Source organism: Marmota flaviventris, chromosome X (assembly GCF_047511675.1).
Source record: "Marmota flaviventris isolate mMarFla1 chromosome X, mMarFla1.hap1, whole genome shotgun sequence".
Lineage (NCBI taxonomy): Eukaryota > Metazoa > Chordata > Mammalia > Rodentia > Sciuridae > Marmota > Marmota flaviventris.
Window position 1 is genome coordinate 96,174,417 of NC_092518.1, and position 22,059 is coordinate 96,196,475.

At 36.9% G+C, this 22,059-nt stretch overlaps 1 protein-coding gene and 1 non-coding gene across 5 annotated transcripts in view; both read right to left on the bottom strand.

The window, feature by feature from the left end:
* Trpc5 (transient receptor potential cation channel subfamily C member 5) overlaps positions 1 to 22,059 on the bottom strand; it is a 294,090-nt gene that overhangs the window by 250,249 nt on the left and 21,782 nt on the right. The gene's annotated exons all lie outside the window — the stretch shown is intronic.
* Trnaa-agc (transfer RNA alanine (anticodon AGC)) lies at positions 7,937 to 8,009 on the bottom strand. Its single transcript has one exon. It is a non-coding gene; the product is annotated as a tRNA-Ala (tRNA).

Consider the following 22,059-nt stretch of genomic DNA (forward strand, 5'->3'; position numbering starts at 1 on the left):
ATCCTTTATCTAAAAGCGGCCAGAGAAAATAAGGAAGGATAAAAACTTTCCACTTGAGAAGAGAGCCCATGGCTGTTTTGTTAGTAAATCAAATAGAAATCTTGTAGTCATGTACTAATCAGGAAGAAATTTAATTTAAAAATTAAAATTTAGAGTCAAGTAGAAAGGCACATTCTAGTTATATTCTGAAGATGAGATAAAGATTTAGTTAAATTATAGCTATCAAGGATTATTTCTAGACAAAAATTTACATACTTTTATTTTCTTGAAATGATTTTTATATGCCTGACCTTTAAAAACATCTGAACATATTACTTAAAATAAGATAGACTAGCAAAGTGCGACATTCTTTATAAGACTCTAAAGTCCTAGGCATCCATACATTTTGTTATAGTCTAAGGTCATCACACCTAAGAAGTTTAAATTGATCATTCAAGCCACTTACCCCAGGAACTTACTGCCACCTGTTGTTCATGTATCTGAATTATATAAAGAGGGTATTTTGAGTTTTTGAGGGTAGAACTACATAACTAAATATAAAGTGACATTTATCGTTTATATTAGCATCCCAGAATCCCTGGGTCATAACTTCATGAGACATTTATATATGTCATTCTTCAATGAGAGAGAATATTTAGAAGAGAAAAACACTATAAAAGAAGAAGTTTTGGATTTTATTTCAGCTTGCAGGGCTGGATTGTAGCTCTGTGGTAGTGTGTTTGACTAGCATGCAGGAGGCTTGAGTTCCATCCCCATCTATAGGGGAGAAGAGAGAGAGAGAGAGAGAGAGAGAGAGAGAGAGAGAGAGAGAGAGAGAGAGAGAGAGAGAGAGAGAGAGAAGAAGAAGAAGAAGAAGGAGGAGGAGGAGGAGGAGGAGGAGGAGGAGGAGGAAAAGGAGAAGAAGAAGAGCAGCTTGGGAAAAATCAATTAACTCCCCCAATCTCGGTTTCTTTACCTGTAAAATAGAATCATGATAACTGCTCTTCCATACAGAGGTGTTGTGAATCCAATCTAGACTATTTTGTGAAGGAGCTTTGTAAAATTGTATATAACATATGCCTACTCAGTGTTGCCAATGTGAAATGCTGAATAGCAGGTGAAACAGCATGCTGTCATGGACTCAATGAATATTAAAAGATTACAGTTTCCTTTCTTTTCTTCTCTTACTGTATTAAGTCTTCTTTCATTTCTCTTGTGCTATTCCAATAGCCTGGATAATTCTGTGTGGCTTCCAACCCCTAATTCCCTTGGTGTGAGAAGTTTCCAGAATCTTCCCTAATCTACAAAATCCACTTTCAAATGCCTCATGATTTTACTAACTTCACAGTGCCTGCATCTCTTGGAGGAGGCAGAAATAGGTCTATATCCGTTCGAACTATGATTAATCCAAAAGAGGTGTCAGGAACCTTGGATTCCTGCTCTATCTTCTACAACTTGTCAGTATGCAATCACTTATAAGTAATTTAACTTTGTTCTGCTACTATTTCCTCTTCTATAAAGTGGAAATAATTATCTTTGCTTTGTTTGATTAAAAAAGATGATATGATAAGCTGATAATATCCCTAACCAAATATCTGTGTTCCTGGAAGCTGTGAATATTAGTTTATATGGCAAATAAGAGGTGGTCTTTGTTTTGTAGATGTATTTAGATGGGGGGATCATCTTGCATTATTGAGTGTACCATCAATGGGATCATATGTATCCGTATAAGAGGGAAACAGAAGGAGGTTTGATAACACAGAAGAGAAACAGGTAATGTGACTATGGAGGCAGAGATTGGAGTGACGTGGCTATAAGGGACACTTTGATTTTGGTCCAGTGATACTCACTTGAACTGTCAGAGAATAACTTTTTGTTGTTTTAAGCTGCTAAATGTGTAGTACTTTGTTACAATGGCCACAGTGGGCACAGGAACTAATACAGGTGATATGAAGATTAAAGACCCCTGGAGCATCAAAAATAACCAGTGAATGTTAAACTGAATTCAACATGACAGATGTGTGAAATATGAAATGCCATATATTTGTAAGGAGTAATCTCACAACTTGATTTTGAACCCCCTAATTTTTTGGCCCTCAAGAATTCATCTTTAGAGAGTGAAACTATTGCTCTGATAATATTGTTTAAAGGCAATAGAGGTAGTTAAGGGTTTATGATAGGTGGGAGAGAATTAGCTACTCAAATTATTTATGTAAACCCTGTAAAGGTGCTTTCTGTTTTTAGACTGGTTTGATTCACTGGGCTTGGAAAATATAGTGTACATGGCTCCCCAGGGTTAATATCCAGGATCTCTAAATGCTTTTTTTCTAGAGCAGTGGTTCTCAACTTGATGTGCTATTGCCTCCTTTCCCCAGAAGACATTGGTGTTGTCTGGATCCATTACAGATTGTCACAAATGGGAGAGGAGACGCTGGCATTTAGTGGATGAAGACCATTGATGTTGTGGGAAATCTAACAATATACAGGACAGTCCCACAACAAAGAATTATCTGGTCTAAAATGTCAAGAGTGCAGAGATTGGGAAGTCCTGCTCTATGTGGAGAGAAAATTAGAGGCAGCTAAAATAACCTTGCCCCCTTTTCTGTTTTATATCTTTTGGGTTAGAAAAGATTATTATAGAGCTTGTTCCTGGCTATGGGACTTGGTGGGACAGTGAGCTCATTAGACCCCTTCTCTGTATGACTTCGTTGGCTTATTGCCACTGGAAGGAAAAGTTCTGGAGCTCTTTCCAAAGCTTTTATTGCAATGAGCAATTCTCCTGGGAAGAGGAGCACAGCCAGAGTCTGGTGCTTCTCTCTAGGCCAAGGCTTAGATCTGTAGCTTAATTCCTGACCCCCTGCAGGTTGTCATGCTCTTACAGTCACCAGGGCCCCCAATATATTATTTAGAATTAGAGTGTTTGTTTACATGCCTAGACAAAATGGGTCTGGCATTTCTGTTGCACTGCAGCAAAAGGTTAGAGCTTACATAAGCCAGATAAATGCGAAGTCAAGGTGACTCTATTTTATGTATCACATTAACATAGAACTACAAATCCCTGGGACACACTTCAGGAATGCAAAGAAACCAGGACTAAGCTGCCTAGAAAAGGGAATTGATGGATGCAATTTAGAGTAATAACATGGATAATGAGAACTGTGTAGAGCCTTGGCTTTTTTCCCATCTGGAATCTCTCTCTCTTCTGGAATACTCTGTAGAAGAGACTTGTCAGAATAAAATTGAATAGACATGCCTTTCCACTTCTCTCCTCACACTTTTACCTCCTCTGTCCTGGCCAGAAAATACTTATATTTTACCATTCTTCCATTATTCCTGCTCTTCAGAGTTCTAAAGTAGTACATACTAGAACTTTCCTTGGTCATCCCATTCTCTTTGACAAAGAAACACTCCATTAGAGTGTGAATACAGGGACCTTTTGTCTTATTTCCTTATTCAATCTTCAGTACCTAGCATAGTTTCTGGTGCACAGCAGGTATTCAAAAATATTTATTGAATAAATGGATAAATGAACTGTTCTCAGTTTTTTTTCCACTTCAGTTGAGGCCCATATTTTCTGACTTGTGTCTTTGATGGAGCTCTTGATCAGATGGCCTACATCAATCAACAAATATCCATTGAGCAGCCCTTTGAAAGTCATTTTCAAGTTTTACAATATATCAGAATCACATGGAGGACTTGTTAAAACTCAGATTACTAAACTCCAACCCCAGAGATTCTGATTCATTCTGGGGTGGGGTCTAAGAATTTGCATTTCTAACAAGTTCACAGGTGATATTCATGTGCTGTAAAGTTTCCAGAGGGAGCATACTTTGAGAATTATTACCCTAGCTTGGTGCTATGATTATGTGGAGTAGATGTGATCTGATGACAGCTGAAAACACCATGATATCAATGAGTTCTTCTGGTGGAGAAGGAATATCATAAATTAAAAATAAATGCTTAACATCATAAATATTTTTAAAAATACTAATTAATACAATAATGAGGGTTCCTTTCCATCCCCAAACAGATTGGTTAAGAAAAAGGAAACTATTCCATATTGGCAAGAGAACAGGTATTTCTTATTCTATTTTGGGGGGAGTCTAATTTGGTGCAGTCTTCCACTCGCTGGCTATTTTTTCTCATCCTTTAGACCTCATCTTCCTTAGAGAGGCCTTGCCTGATCGTCTAATCTAAAGAAAGATTGTTTTTGTTATTCATTATGTCTCATAGTTTATAAATCTGTATAAATATATCTTAAAGTGTTTGCTTGATTTTTTTTTTTTTTTTTACTGTTCAGGCCCTGGAAGGTTTGGTTCATGTCAATTTTGTTCATTGCTCTATGCACACAGTACTAGATCTGGCAGTTCTTCAGTTACCGTCTGTTAATGCAGTGCTATTTGTAATTGTGAAAAGTTGTAAATAATTTAAATACCTAGCAATAGGTGTTTGGTTAAAAAAATATAGTACAACCAATCAATGCACTAATTTTGCATCCACTAAATATGCTGTTCATAGAAAATACCTGTTGATATAGAGTCATGCTGAGAAATATAGAAAGGAATAAATGATAAAAGTAGATTCTAAACCAGTAATTTGGAATCATTTGGGGGAAAATATAACATGTCTCATTGACTCTAACATGCCATAATTTTAAGACATATTATCAGTATAATAAGCCTAGCCATGTTTGTGAGCAGAACACTGTGCCACATCAACTGTGAACATCAAATGAAAAACAACACAATTCCAAAAACACTAGAATATGAAAGAAAATGTATCACAGGATCTAACAAACATAGAAAGAAATCTGGAATATTATATACCAAGTGTCAAAAGCAATTATTTCTGGGTAGGTAGTTATGGGTCTTTATTGGTATTTTAATACTTTCTTCTTTTTTGCTTAATTGCAGCTTCTGACCTTTCTAAAATGAGCATAGTTAACTCTGGGGATTAGGAAAGCAATAACAGGAAACCTCTGAAAATACTCTGGTTGTTTCTCCCTCCTCCTGGGTTAACGAGGTACAAGAGAATGCCCCTCACCTTTCCCTCCTGGGTTAAGCAATGGAATGCTTAAAGCATTCAATGAGTTTGGATCATTACAAAGCTGAGGGAATCTTTCCACTTTCAACATTAGTGCATTAAAAGAATTACTGGAATTGGATTCTATAGAACTGCTTCCGAGTCCTTCTTCTGCTGAGAGACCTGGGAAGAGATATGTAATCTTATTTTTTCATTTGTAAAATGGAGATAGTTAATAATGACCTTAAATGTTTAGAAATGAGATGGTTTATATGAAAGCTCCCAGCAAGTGTAAGCTGTTCTTCAAATGTGAATTTTTATTATTAGATTCATATTTCATCTTGCCTAAATAATGCCAAAAATCAAGAAAATGCCTGGTCTTTAAAGGCATTCTGGACTTTTTCCTGATTTGGGTAAAAGATGATGCCTTATTATGCCACCACCTGCCCCTCAAAAATTTCATATGTAAGTATCACTAATTGCAGGGCTCACCAGTGTAGGAATTAGGAGAGCATGCGTTATGGCCTAAAATATTTTACTAATGTATAAATATAGTATCTTTTGGGCTGAAGTACAAATGTACAAAATGGATGTCTGAATATAAAACTTGGTTTAGCCATTCAGAATGTTCCAAAGAACTTGAGGTACAGAATGGGGGGAGGGTTCCATGGTTAAGTAACTTTGGTCAAGTAACTTCAAATTAAAAATTCCACAATATACTTTCCTACCCTCTCATAGAAGTTCAATGTATATTAGCACAGTGTACATTAGAATATTAAAAATGGTGACTTTAAAGTCTTTAATCTTTAAAGACTATGACTAACCTGTAATAAAGGTACCTACTTTGCTTTATTTATCCCAGGATTTTCCAGGCTGGACTAAATTGTCCTCCAATATTTTGAAGAAACACATGCCACATGCTGGGCAATATTGCCTTGGGTGGTTATATCAGGGAAGGTTTCCTACATGGTATGATATAAAAGATGCCACAATAATTAATGTCCCAGTTCTTGCAGTTGGTTTCACAAAAGCAAAATCCAAAAGTAGTTTGGGGCAAGTTATATATGCATGACCTGAGGCAGAGAAGAAAGGAGTGTGTGTGTGTGTGTGTGTGTGTGTGTGTCTTGCTGATCTACTCTTCAATCAGAGAATCTTTGGAATTGGAAGGGGCATTGATAAGAACATCTAGTTCAGATATTTATACATGTGAAATCTAATGCTCAGAGTGAAAGACACTTGCTTGAGATCACAGGTCTCTCACCCACCATTTTACTTTTTCTCACTCTGCCCATGTTATTTTCTCACCTTCCCAAGTAGAGGAGAGAAGAACCAAGGAGAGAGTGGAAGAATCATCATTTTTTCATGTTTAACCACACTTCATAGAGTAAGAAGGAATCTGTCATGTGTCATTTTATTTGAGACTCACAGAGCACCTGTCAGGGGACAGACAGGTATTACTATGTAAAATTACTTAGTGGGTCAAAAATAAAAATAGGTTAACTGACTTTTATAAGGTTGCACCTGGTTAGTGACAGGACTAGGACTAGAACCCAAGAGTGTTATGTATTCTATTTGCCACCCTAACACCTATATCCCATACCCATTCTCTATCTTCTGTCCTGCTCTGTGCTTTGAAAGGATAACTCCAGCAAACTATATAGCCCAGAAACTTTGATGGCTGGCTTCAAATTGGGTTTATCCCATTGGAGTTTCCTTCAGAAATGAGAAGGGTGGGAAGAGATACTCTGGATCTCTCTGTCTCTCCCCCATCCCCCCCCCCGTGTGTGTGTGTGTGTGTGTGTGTATCCTGGCAGAGGGCAGAGAAGAATCTGCTTTAGGGCCATTTCCTTGGTGCCACAAATCTGGTTTCTGCCAGGTAACTTGCACTTCAAGGTTCTAATAGTATTTCCTCCTCTTGTTCCTCCACCTCTAGGGGTGACAATGGAATGCTGCTGTTACTAGTCTTTGGATGCTTTGCCATTCATTTGTCCATTCTCTTTATTAGAATTTGACTGTCAGGAGTGAATTGTTTCCTGCTGAGACTCTAATACAGTATATCTTCTCAAGCCAACATTCACTGCCTTTCTTCTGCATCATGCTCCAATATTATGGGAGCAGTGATTACGTTTTTTTTTTTTTATTTTCAAAAAATAGTTATCTCTTCAAAAGTTGATAGAAGTGGAAATAAAAATCCAACCTTCATGAGAGAAAAATTCTGTATTGTTCTGATTTCAGAGCCAGTTTTGCCAGAGAACTCATTTTTAAAATGTGTTAAAATACACAATAATATAAATTTTATGAAATTAATCCCTTTTAGGTGTAAAATTCAGTACATTCACATTGTTGTAGAGCCAATATCTAGAGCTCTTTTCATCCTGCAGGACTGAAATTGTATACCTATTAAAGGAAAATTCCTCAATTCTCCTTTTCCCCAAGTCCTGACAACCAACATTCTACTTTCTTTTTCTGTAAATTTGGCTACTCTATGTGTTTCTTTTAAAAATTTTTTAGTTGTAGTTGAACACAATACCTTTATTTTTATTTATTTTTATGTGGTGTTGAGGATCAAACCCAGGGCCTCGCATGTGCTAGGTGAGCACTTTACCACTGAGCCACAACCCCAGCCCCCCCTCTATGTATTTCTTATAAGAGGAATTATATATGATTGGTTTTATCCTGACTGGCATATTTCATTTAACATAATATTCTCAAAGTTCACTCATGTTGTAGTGTCAGAATTTCTTCCCTTTTTTAGGTTGAATAATATGTTGTTCATTTGTTATGGACACAGATGAGCAAATATCTCTTTAAGATGGTGATTTCAGTTCTATGGGGAATATACCTAGAAGAGGAATTTCTGGCACTATTTTTAATCTTTTTTTTAAAATGTTTATTTTTTAGTTTTAGGTGAACACAATATCTTTATTTTACATTTATGTGGTGCTGAGGATTGAACCCAGTGCCTCTTGCATGCTAGGCAAACGCTCTACCACTGAGCCACAACCCCAGGCCCTATTTTTACTCTTTTAAAGAAATGCTATACTGTTTTTTCATAATGTCTATATGCTATGATTTGGGTGAATGTTTCCCAAAGGTCCATGTTACCATTGTGAAGAGCTTGATCCCCACAGTGGCACTATTGGAAGATGGTGTAACCTTTTGGAGGTGGGGCCTTATGAAAGGTCCTTAGGTTATTGGAGGTGTGCCCTCAAAGAGGATTATGGGACCCTGGTCTTATCCTCTTCTTCTTTTTTGTTCCCCAGTCATGAGGTGAAGAGTTTGCTTTACCACATGCTCTTCATGATGTGCTGTCCTCACCAGAGGCCCAACACAACGAGGCCACTTGATTGTGGACTGGATCCTCCAGAATTGTGAGTCAAAATAAATCTTTTTTTCTTTATAATTAAAGTGATTTGGGTATTTTGTTATAGTAATTGAAAACCGACTAATACACTGTACTGTTTTATGTACCAACAGCACACAAAGTTTCCAAATTCTGCACATTCCTGCTAAAATTCTTTATTTTCTATTTTCATTAGCCAACTTAATGGTTGTGAGGTGGTATGTTGTGAGTTTTACTTGCATTTCCCTAATTATTAGTTATGTTGAAAATCCTTTCATGTAGTTATTGGCTATGCTTTCCAAGTTGAAGAAAGGATATTGGGCTGATAATATATTTGATATATTTTGGAAGTTAATATTAGAGTAAAAACCAATTAATTTGTTAAGTAAAAATTATAGGAGGCCATTGTTTTTGGACTAAGTTTCTGCACTGGGCCACGACAGTCTAGTTTAAAAACCAGAATGAAGTCAACCATGCTAAAGTTCCATGTCACAAAACTGAAACTGTCCTATTATTTGGCCTTCCCTGATATCAGGAGAGAGAAATGGCAATGAAATTTCTAAAACAGACCATTTTTCAATTGGCACAATAATTTCCTTCTTTAATCCTTGATAAAAGTAACCTACAGTAAGCAGATATTAACCAATCAGGTATTTTTATACTGTTCTGCCTCCCTGTCTCTATCTTACGAAGAAAGTATCTTTGAAAAGACTAATCTACTCTTTGTTCTTTGTTTCTGCTTTAGTACAAACTTCTATGTTTACAAAATTAAGCTATTTTGCTCATCTCTTTAGAATAGTTACTTTATTTTATGGAATAAAATTATGCCTAGTTCTAGAATATCAAAATTAAGCCAATTGAAATCTTTAAATTAGGGGCTGGGGTTGTAGCTCAATGGTAGACCACTCGCCTAGCATGTGTGAGGCACTATGTTCGATCCTCAACACCATATAAAAATAAATAAAATAAAGGTGAATAGTTTGCTTTACCACATGCTCTTCATGATGTGCTGTCCTCACCAGAGGCCCAACACAATGAGGCCACTTGTCCATCTACAAGTAAAAATATTTTTAAAAATCTTTAAAATGTTTATAATTGTGTCATTTGACAAGTTCAAGGACCAAAGAGGAGATTGGCAAAACTTGGAAAGTCTTCTGAGACCTTCCTAGACAATGGAGCAGAGAGGTATGGGAAAGTTTGAGGTCAGATAATTTGAGTTTGTTATTTTCTAACAATGTGACTTAGATTCTTCGACCTCGGTTTCATCTGTAAAATGGTGATACTGGTACCTAAGTTTCAGGGTTGTAGTGAAGACTAAATGAAATTATGCAGGAGTAGATATGACATCAGATTTCTGTCTTCTCATACAGGAGCAGACTGAGGATATTTAATAAAACTGATTTTAAGTGACCTATTAGCTCATATATATTAAATTGGCTTGTATATATCTAAACTTGTTATACTGATCATAATTTTACACAAATCTTAATAGAGGAGAACTGGCCAGGCTGCTATTTGGTAATACTTTGTATGTCACCAGTGTAGCTGGATATATGCATTTAAAAAGTATTGCAAGCTCCATATCCTTCAAATATGATCTTTTTTTCATTTGTTAGAATGTTCAACTAATCTAACATAGTGAGGTTTGATTAGGGAACAAAGGAATCACAACAGTTTTAGGTGATGTAGAATCAGAAACTAAGCAGGATACGGCAGAGAAATATGAGGAATACCTTCTGGGGACAATGCATTTTGATCTGAGCCTCAAAGAGATTGATGTGGGTTATTAGCAGAGGTGGGTGAACAGTCAAGGGAAGGAAATATCATGTTAAAGCATGTGAACACAAACAGTCCAGTTCCTATGGCATTTCTCATTGTCACTTCTTCATGGGATGTCTTTTTTTCTTCATCTCCTTGAAAATTTTGCCCATTATTCAAGGTTCAGCTCAGATATAGCCACTCCTGCAAAGCTCTCCCTAATCTACATCTCCCTCCCCACTGCTGTAATCTGTCCTGTGATTATTAAGGTACAGGACATTATGAGATTATAGGACTAGAGCTCAGAGGGTCATTGAAGGAACAAAGTCAGTCTTAGCCCATGAACAATGAGGGAAGGAGCTTAAGGGCAGGATGAAAATTTTAGAAGAAGGAGGGGTTGATAATGTTATCCTTATACCTATATTTACTCTCTGCATATTAAACCATTTTGCAGTTTGTATTTGCTTATGTGAAATTATAGATCATATTGCCTAGTTTTAACTAACCTAATCATTCACAAATGAGCAAGTAGTTTACATTTTTCCTATAAATAAATTGGGGATTGAAGAGAGACTTAGGGCAAGTACAAGAGAATGATTTTTAAAATGACAGAGGCAGTGTTATTTTCCTTCTAAAAGTTTCTCCTAGAATGGGTTAATTGTTAGCCACATCACCAAGTCAAAACAGCAGCAATCAAATTGATAAACCAATAAATTTTGACCAAAGAAAATTTGCTGAAAGTCTTTGTGAGGTAACTATTTTAGGGTTTTGACAGCCATTAATAACAATAATTGAAATTACTGAATTTAGGATTTCAGATTACTGTATCATAAGGGATTAAACCAAGATTTAAAACATAAAGCTTATTAAATTGCATTGCTCTCTCTAAAGACATTATTTTAATGTTAATTTTTTTAATGAAAGCAAAAAGGATTTGGGGATTGTTAATATATTTATATCAAATATTGAAATTTTCAAAATGGTAGAAAAGAGACAACCAGCACTACTTTGCTCCTCTATGGGATAGAAAAAAAAAAGCAACAGATGTGTAGCTCCTCATGGAAGTGAGCACCTGGGGTTGAACACTGGAAATTGATGTCACAAAAAAAAATGACAACTGGTAGATTCCAGAAATTAGTCAGACTTACCAAACAAGAGAAGCAGAATATCCCAGCTTGTGGTGCCCAGTACCTGGGTCAGTGAAAATGGTAACAATGTGGCACAGAAGGTTGCACATTGCACATAAACTACTTAAATAAATAGGTTACCTGAAGCATGAATAACAAGCTTACTTTAGAGAAGGAACTCACAGAATTTCTCAGCAAACCTTCAGAGTGCTAGAACTGGGAGCCATCTTGAGAAGAATATTATTGTTAGGGATTAAAGTACACAAGAGATCAAAAAAAAAACAAACATAATCACATTTCAGGGTCCCCAAGGACATCCCACTGCAGTGAATGGGTAGGCAGTGGCCACATGAGATAATCAGAGCTTGGGGGGAGTATTATAGTTTAGACGTGAGGTGTCTCCCAAAGTCTCATGTATGAGACAATGCAAGAAGGTTTAGAGGTGAAATGATTGGTTGTGAGTTTTAACTTAATCAGTGGGTTAATCCCCTGATAGGAATTAACTGGGTGGTAACGGTAGCCTGGTAGGAAGTGGGTCCCTGGGGATGAGGCTTTGGGATTTATATTTTGTCCTTGTTGAGCAGAGCGCTTGCTCTCTCTCTCTCTCTCTCTCTCTCTCTCTCTCTCTCTCTCTCTTCTTCCTAGGTGCCATGTCCCCAGCTACTTTCCTCTGCCACATACTTCTGCCATATTATTCTGCCTCACACCAGACCCTGAGGAATGGAGTTGGCCATCTATGGACTGAGACTTCTGAAACCAAATAAACTTTTCCTCTTCTCAAATTCTTTTTTCAGGTCTTTTGGTGACATCAGCAAAAAAGCTGACTAAAATAGGAAGTGTCCTTGACACAAGCTTGCTGAGAGATTTATGCTGTAGGATCTTCCATAGTTTGAACATTTGCCATACTCCCCCTCCCCAGTATTCAATTTTAAAAACCTCTGGAGTAAATTCACAGTGGTCCTGGAATTTGCCAAACACCCAATGCCTGTGGAGAGAATATACCTGTGGCATGATCAACAGTCCTTTATTCTGTTCAGTGAGAATGGTGGGTCACATGTTTACTGTGATGCTGTTCACAATATTCAAGATATGAAATTAGCCTAGGTGCTGGATGAATAGATAAAGAAAGTATGGTAATAAGCACAATGGAGTATTATTCCGCAATAAAGAAGAATGAAATCCTGTCATTTGCAGGGAAATGGATCAATGTGAAGGTCATCATGTTAAGCAAAATAAGCTAGACACAGAAAGACAAATATTGCATATTTTCTCTTATGTGACCTGAATGTGGAAGAGGGACTATTAGGCAAGGGAAAGGGGACTAGAAGAAGAGAAGAGGACAAGAGAGGTTAGAAGGGAGGGTGAACAATATCAAAGCACAATATATGCATTTAAGTAATGTCACAGTGAAATCCATAAATTTGTACAATTAATATATATTAATAATTAATAAAAATAATACCATCCTAAAAATAAAAAACATGTTTAACTTCATGTTACTGTATAACCTTAATTTTTGCATTTGTTTTATGATGTATAAAATGAATTATTGAAATATTACAGGGTTAATTATAAATACATATGTATGTATATAAATATATATGCATATATATTTATACACAGGAGACTAAGCTCAGACTTTTTTCCTTAGTAATAGAATTGGAACTTGTAAATCATCACATTAAGCAACTTCATATTCGTAGTGAGGAGGAAGGAAAATGGCACCAGCCATTGAAAGGCTTTTATTAATCCAGAGACACAGAAGAGGCAATCACTGACTTGAGCCTTTTTTCAGGACTTGGAGAGGATTCAAAGATTTTAGGGGACATCAACAGGAGGCAAATTAGGGAGTTGCAGTAATACTTACCAGAGGAGGGAGCCAAGCCCATAGGGCTGCCACTAATCCATATTGTCCCAATGTATGAAGTAGGAAAAGGTTCCCTTCTCCACACTAAGGTATGTAGCTTGGCAAGTCTGTGCCTTGGTTCAAGTTGAGCCCCAATTCACTTCCATCAGTGGGAATTCTTGTGCAGTGTGTGACTTGCACAACTGTATACAGTGGCTCTGAATTACCATAATAAGTAGAAGAGCCACTTTAAAAAGCCTCCTCAAGTGATTCAAATGACTGCTCAAGACTGTGAATTACCAGCATACATAATATTATGTTTACTTATTTATTCTATAAACTTTGTAGAAATCCTAAGGGATTTTTTTAAAAACTGCTCAGTACTTCTGACATATCACTAAATCAAATTCACCTTCCCACCAGTGTGTTTTGGGGAAGGTTTATAACCAGTTATCTAGCTGTGTAGCCTTGAATTAATCACTTTCACTCTCTGAGCCTCAGTTTCTTCAGTTATAAAAGGAAAGGAGTTGAATTAGATGCTCAGGAAGGTCCTTTCCAGCCATATCACCACACATTCTATGCATTTTGCTGCTTAGCAATGTATGAAAATTCTCTGCCAGGCAGCCTGTGCAGCTACATTTTATTGGCTGGTTATAGCTCTTTTTCCTGAGAAGGTTGAAGACATATGTTCACTCTAATTCTGTTTTTAGAGAGAGGCCATTTTTACCATTAATTGCACTATGTTCTCCTTGCCAGTGTCAAGCAGGCATCTCTAAAGTAGGGTAGCAGCACAGACAGCATTTACAGCCAACCGCAGAGTGGCAACTTTAATTGTTTGGTTATCCTTCATAGGACTATATGTTTAATTGAATACCGCATTTAGTCATATAGCTTCAAAGTTATTTTAAAAGTCTCCATTCCTGTCTTTTACTGTACATAATTGTGAAACCAGAGGTCTAGCTTTAGTAACTCAAAGTTTGATCAGAGCAGCTGAAAATCGGTGAACAGTGGTTTTTTCAATCTTTTTATTTTCATTCATGAGGATCATTAGATCTCCCTCCTTTGGATGCTCTACCTAAATGTGTAGAAGAATTTCTGCTTCAGCTGACAATCATTGAAGCCTAATTGGAAGGCATAAATATAGTGGGATTAATAGTGTTTTCTTTACAGAATAAGGGGAGAAGGAAATATGGGCTGATAGGCAAGTAAACCGACTAAGTTTCATCTTTTCATCATTGACTGATTTAGTATGATTTATAACCAATTAACTAGACCTTAGAAAAATGACTTCCCTTCTCTAAGCCTCAGGTTTCTTAATTCTATATAAGTTTGAGTACAAGGAAGTCAATAAATGTGCAGAACACAATTAAAGGAATATTTTCACTTATGCTTTTATTATTTTTCCTGGAGACAAAAATATGAGCTTCCCTTTAGGTAGCTCAGGCTTCATATAATTCAGGCTTTTCTCCAACTACCAAACTTAGTCACCTTATTTTAAAAACAGAAATATGTATTAAGAGTTTCTATAGCATTTATTGCTTCCGCATTCCAATGTGCCTAACCACCCTTGCCAGAAAATCTTCTTTGTTACCCAATTCAATTGCTTCCAGCTACAATTAACACCCAATTTTTTCCCATGACTAAATCATCCATAATTGAGATCTCCAAGACCTGATTTACCTTTCAAGTTTTATTAAAAAATCTGCCAGTGGCTGAAGGTGTAGCTCAGTGGTAGAGCACTTGCCTAGCACATGTGAGGCACTGGGTTCAATCCTCAGCACCAGATAAATATAAATAAATAAAATAAAGTTATCATGTCCATCTACAACTAAAAACATTTTTTAAAAAAATCTGGCAACTAGTTAGACTGATAATTATTAAGCAAATTTCTTAGTGGAGAAATGAATCAATAAGGGAGTGTGCTAAAATTCAAATTCCTAGTCCCAACTACTGCACATTGCAGATCCAGGGGTTTTGGGTGAGAACTGGGAATCTACTAGCTTAACAAGCTGCCCAAGTAACTTCACTTCACTTGACCAGTAGTCCACCAATGGGAAAAGTTTCACTCCATAGATGGTAATGGAGTGAGACCATGTATGCCAGTCCCTGCTTGCCATTTCTCTAGACCCTGTCATATCTTGTTTCTCTCTCTGTTCAGTCAGTGCCTTTATGAGAGAAGAAGGAACAGTAACACAAACTCGTTTTCTTCACCTAGAGAAAGGTGGAATGACTTCTCCAGTTCCCTCACCCAATGAAGGAAGGAATAATACTGAAGTTTCATCTCCCAGCTTGGAGCTGTTCTCCTAGATTGAACTCTTTATAGTAGTCTTATTCTGGCATTCACTTAACAGGCCAGAATGACAAGGAAGCCAACACACTAACTTTAGTCCTTTTACCCACCAGCTGTTCTTTGTGATTCCACTAACTAGTGTCAACTTTGATGGGGAACAAAGAAAAACAAATTGATAAGCAACACATTGTTTTTATATTCTTGTTGCAGCATTCATGGCTAAAGGATGAGCTCTACTGTCCCCTAGCAGCTGGTGTGAGCAGATGAAGTGGAGGCAGAAGCCTTTGATTCTATACCTCTGATGTCATAGAATTAAAGAACCAAGGAAAGGCAGAGTAGGAAGGGCCACTCTTAGTCTTGAGACTTTGAGAACCTGAAGCATATCCATGATATCATACTCTACATTAAGATTGAGGTTAAAAAAGCATCAGATAATCTTGAATAAAAGATTGTGCTTCCACAAATGCTTGCAAATATATGATACAGTCCTAATACCTCATTTTACAAAGGAAGAAATTAAGACCAGAGAGGAGATGTGATTTGCTTAAAATCTCTTTAAACATCTAAATAGTGAACATTGATTTCAATTACGACCCTTAAAAACATTTAAGAGGAATCTGGGCATGGAGGCACATGCCTATAATCCCAGTGACTTGGGAGGCTGAGTTGAGAGATGAGGATTACAAGTTCAAAGCCAGCCTCAGCAATTTAGCGAGGCCCTAAGCAACTTAGTGAGACCCTATCTCAAAATTAAAAATAAATAAATAAAAGGGCTGGGTAAGTTGCTCACTGCTTAAGCACCCTGGGTTTAATCTCCATGTACCAAAACAAAACAAAATAAAACAAAAACCTTCTAAGATGAAAATACATTAATAATAGTTAATTTTTGAGTACTCATTATATATTAGGCACTGTCCCATCTGTTTCTCATTTAATTCCCACAGAAACTCTGTAGGGCAGATATTATTGTCCCCATCTTATAAATAAGGGAACTAGGTTCAGAAAAGTTATACAAATTGTCCAGGGTCTCACAGATAACTGTAGAGTTGGTATTAGAACTCAAGAGATTGGCTCAAGAGCTTAAGCACACTATGCATCCTGTCTCTCCAACACAAGGAGCAGGGTCACTAAAATAAACTTCAGCAAACTCTATTCTTCCAATTCCCTGCTCAAAAACATTGGGTTCTGATTCAACAATCCTGAATCTTGAATACCTTCACTGATGTTTAGGAAGTCCCAACTATGGTGAAATGAGAATCTCAACTCACCAGCCACACTTGTATTACTACTTATGGACTCCATCTCATTGAGGTTATTCTGCCATTCTGGAAGGTTATTCAGGATTAACGGAATGTATTTGATGCTACTCTATGCATAACACATGGAATGATCTCTGCCCTCTAACAAACTTTACATATAAAGCATCTCTGAAGTTGCCATTGGCAGTAGAGCTTCTTTTTGCATACTGTCACTTTGGTTATTAAAGCCTCTGGTTCCATTTTTAGAAATGTTCAAGATTATTTGTATAAAATCATTCAAATAGTGTGGTTCATGGTATTCACTCAGTGGGCAAAGTAGTTTTCTGGAGCTTCTGAGTTATATCAGGCAGGAGTTTTAAGAGATGGAAGGTTAGGAAGGTGTAGAAAAGAACCCAACAAAGAAATCAGTGGTTCTCTGATAACTCAAAACCCTGTGCCCATTCCTCCTAGTGTCAACTCAGCCTAAAGTGTCTGTTTCTCAATTTTCATTTGTGTCTTCATCATAACAGGCTAAGCTAGGGCATTATATTCATATTCTTCAAAATGTCAGAGCAGCTCTCATAGAGAATAGTTATGGACAATGTTGATAGTTCACTAAAGAAACTTCATGGAAATGTTTCAGTCAAAAGGAGAACTAAGCAAAAATTTTACACTGAGAGAGAAAAAGAGGAATTGTATTAAGGTGTGAGAAAATTAATTTTTATGGAATCTTATTTAGAATCTGATCTTTACGGGGTTCTGATTGATTTGCAATGCAAAGAACAAAATGAACAAATATTCAAGCTTAAAGACACTGGGGACTGAACAATTCCAACCTTCTTCCTTTCTAGTCCTGATGAGGCTCATCAACTAGGTGTTCCAAAGTTGAGTCTGAAACTTAGAAACATATCTTTGGTGAGCATGTTGTTTAAAAATTTTGAATTTAAATCCTTTGGTTGGGTGGGTGCTCTACTGATCACCATAGTTCTCACCACTCCCACTTGTCTCCTACCCAATAATTTCACACATTTATGTGCCTGGCCCCTGCAGACATTTGCAAACCTTGCAAAATAACATCAGAGTGGTAAAATTATATATCAGTACAGGGACAGATGACCATCTAGGGCCACATGCAGCTATATAGAACTTGAAACGAGAATAGAAGATATTTGCCTTATGAATAGAAATGAGGTTTTGAGTAATAATAATATGTATTTTGGAGGATTCATGACTTAATATTTTCCATTATTGATATACATGAGGGTGGTCATATTCATATATATAGTATCAATTACACATTTGAAATGAAGAATCTTATCTGAGCTCCTTTGTCAAAGCATTGGTGCATTCTGGTTTCTATGTTCATTTGGATTGATCTCCCTGGTTTAGGTCAGCATTTCTTTCCTGAGGGGACATATGAACATATAAGAATTTCCATGTGAAAGTTCCCAGCATGTTATTGGTATGAATGGCCAAAAATATATTGGTTGAGAACTACCAACAGAGTCTATTTGGAAAGGATTCCCAAGAAAGGGTTCATTTGTTAGCTGCAATTTGCTTTCTCTTTGAACTCATGTCTCCACAGATACCCTGTGAAATAAGGAAAATAGAACCTGTCTTTTTTGGTTTTCTTATTTTGTGGACTCATAGATGAAGATACTTGCTGGCTTAATCTTAGCTTTCCTATCGACCCTCCAACAAATGGTCTCTTTCCAGACCTTCATTTTCTGTTCCCTCCTTAGAAACTTCCTTTGAAGATTGAGGGAGACACTTCCTGGGTGGCCTATGTCCTGTTCTGTGTCTAATTTAGCTTGCCTGCTGTCAGAACTGGTCTACAACTGTTTATTAATTAAACACCCTCAGGATTTCTTGGATGAAACCAAGCTATGTTTACTCTATGGCCAATTTCATTTTGATCAAATTTGTACTGAAGGATATAAGACAGGTGATAAAAAAAGAGAAAAGAGTTGACAGAAGGTATCATACTGAACACCAGCAGTCAGCCCTTTCATATTTCACATGGTGCGCAAACTCTATGGGGTGTGCTTGGGGATGATCCTTAGGTATTACAACAGGATTGTTTTTCTGGGAGGCCAGGTGCAAGTTGAACCTAAGGGAGAATGCAAAGCCATGTCTGAGGAAGAACACTGGAGGGAAAACTGACGACTATATTAATCTTCAGATCTAAGATGAAAGTAGCACCTGAAACAGAGCTGAAGCAAAAGAGGAGCTAAGTGGAGGCAGAAGAGATCAGAAAGCAAGCTCCCTGAGAATCTCTGGCATCTCATTTTGGGTCAGGACTGTGGTTGCATATTTAATTTAAATTCTCCAATGAGGAAGATCAACGTTTACCAAGGCTGCTAATGAACTTGGACATAAACACACACTCACATCAAAAACAAGAGAGGGAGGGAGTAAGGAGTGGGAGTGGGAGGCGGAGGTGTGTAGTGGGAGTTAAGGACATAACAGAGAAGAAATAGTAGGAGAGGGAGAGAAAGAGAATAAAGAAAAAAATCCAGAAGCAGATTATTATTGTGCTAGACACCTCTTTGCTCTCCTTTACACTAATCCACAATCTGTAAGCAGCCCTAAAATGAATTCCTAACTGGAAGTCATTGAGAATTTTGAATTAGCTCTATCTAAAACTGGAAACAGTTTATTTCAATGATATGGTGGTTTGATTTTTTCCTTTAAGAGTTATTGTCATCTTTTTCCTGTATATTTTAGGCATTCTTCATATCTCCAGGATATCACCATTTAATTAACACCAATATGTTTTCCTTCTAGATATGGAATTCAATTGTATTACGATAGCCAACGTATGTTACTCTTACCCTGCTTCATTTAGACTATTTTGAGTCTGCCAGACAGTAGCTTTCTCCCAAAGCAATATGAATTCTGACTAGAAATATTCTGTTATAAAAAGAATACAAAAATATTTATTGCCTTTCTATTATATGATAGGCAATATATTATTTACAGGGGTGGAATGAGAGGTCAAAAATACAGCCTTTCAAGAAGTTTACAATCTACTTGGGAGGAGAAAATGTTTAAACGAAAAACAATGGCTGATAATGTTATAAGGGAATAATTAAAAAAGACTAATTGTGATCTTTAGACACTGCCCAAGGACTCAGAGGAGGGAGCAATCATCAAAAACTGAGAAAGCTAGCAAAATGACTGCTACATAGTAGATATGTAATATGTGTGTGTGTGTGTGTGTGTGTGTGTGATATTACATATCTACTATGTAGCAGTAGATATACACACAGACACATACACACTATGTAATACATATATTTGTTGGTTCATATGAATGTAGCTGGATCTTAAAGATGGATAATCTTTAAAGAGGCAATTTAGAGCAAGACATATATTCTTGATAGGCTACCTGGTTGGAATATGGATAGTATCCCTTATTATGGTGTGAATATATAATATTCCCTAAAGACTCATGTGTTGAAGCCTTGGTCACCAGTGCAACAATATTCAGAGGTGGGGATTTGGGGAAGTGATTAGATCATGAGGGGGTCTGATTTTATCAATGGATCAATCCCTTAAGGAATTCATAGCCAATGACATTATTGGAGGTGGTGGAGACTTCAGCAGGTGGGGCTTAGTTGGTGGAAGTAGGTCACTGGGGGTGTGCCCTGGAAGAGTATATCTTGTCCTGGTCCCTCTCCTTCCCACTCTACCTCACTTCTTTCCTTCCTTCCTTTATTTGCTTCTTAGCTGTCATGAGTTGAGTAGCTTTACTTTGCCATGTCTTTCACCATGATGTTCTTCCTTACTTTGAGTCCAAAGTGGTGGAACCAGCTGACCATAGACTAGAACCTTTGAAACTCTGAGTCAAAATTAACCTTTACTCCTTTAAGTTCTTTTCTTCAGGTATTTTTTCACAGTGACAAAAGTTGTCTAACACATTCTCCAAAAGTCCATGTATTAAAGGCTTGTTTCTTTGAGTGGCACTGTTGGCAGGTACGATGGACCACCAGGAGGTGTGGCCTTAAGGGAGGTTCTTAGGTCACTGGGGGCATTGCCATGTTCCCAAAGATGGTTGTTGGACTTCAACCATCTGAAAATGTGGTTTGTGTCAGATAATAGAAAGCCTAGGCTCTGTGGACAAGGAGTTTTAGGTTTATCCTGGAGGTCATGGGGAAACATTTGAAGGTTATCAGCAAAAAGTCAGGTCAAAGGAGTATGAATCTGCTAACAGTGCGCAGGGTGGATTGACAGGGAGAGATCAGAGACAGTTAGACCAGTGAGGAGGCTCAGGCAGCAGATGAGTGCTATATCTATGGTAATAACAGTGGGAAAATATAGTAAGATAGGCAATAAAAATGGGGAAGAAAAGTGAATAGGACCTAGTGATTTGATTACATACATGGGTCAAAGGAGAGGTGGAAAGTAAGATGACTCAGACTTGTAGTGCATGAGACCAAGGGACAGTGGTGGCATCCCTGGAGATGTTTCTTCTTCTTGCATGCTGTTGATGGTGTTTTTGACTAGTTTGCAAAACAATGAGTCTCAGAGCATAATTTTTATTGACTGTTTAAGTCCATATCATTGTATCTTGGGACTCTGAGGCTTGAAGGGATCTAGAGAGTCTGAACTGCCTTGTTTGACTCTGGTCTACAGTCAGGCTAAACCAAAACTCTGACAAATCAATTCCATTATGCCTTGATTCATCTCTCTTGTTACTTTATTCCTTGCAAGTCTATTGATTCTTCTCAAGCTTACCTTTCTAGGCAATCTATTTAGGGGCTAAAAAAACTTTTATTCATTCTATAACTTCCTCCTCACTCACCTGTGCAGGATTGTCTCTTTGCTTGACTTTAATACATGTCTTTCACACTCATTTTTTGGCCTTTGAGAACTACAGACATTGAGACATTGCAGGGTTTGATGTTTGCTGTGTTTTTCCATACAACTGGACAACTAATGACATCTTTATTTTTATTTTGTTAATTTAAATAAAAGAGCCCTTTCACATGTAGAGAAGGATACAGGAAGATTTTCTTTCCCTTTTCTCACAGGGGCTTGGGTTTAGTAGTGTATGTTGAGTAAATTTCTTGAAGCAAAAGAGATATCAGAGAAAGATATATAAAATAACTGAAAAAATGATATTGGGTATTATATAAAAATTATATAATATATATAAAAATTATTATATTATATAAAAAATCTGCTTAGCATTTTTAAGGGTTTATTTATTCCAAATTTATTTAAAATAATTTAGTTTGTCTACAAACCAGCATACTCCCTGCCTGGACCCAACACTTGGATACTAAAACATAAAAAAGTTCTATGGTCACTTCTGTCATACATAGGAAAGTAAATGAAGGCAGAGCAAAATTCCAATTTTAATTGGAAGAATGATGGATTAGGAACTAGAGCCCAGAAATCTTGGTGCATGAAATTATAATATATTTTTCTTACAGTGTATTTAAAAAAGT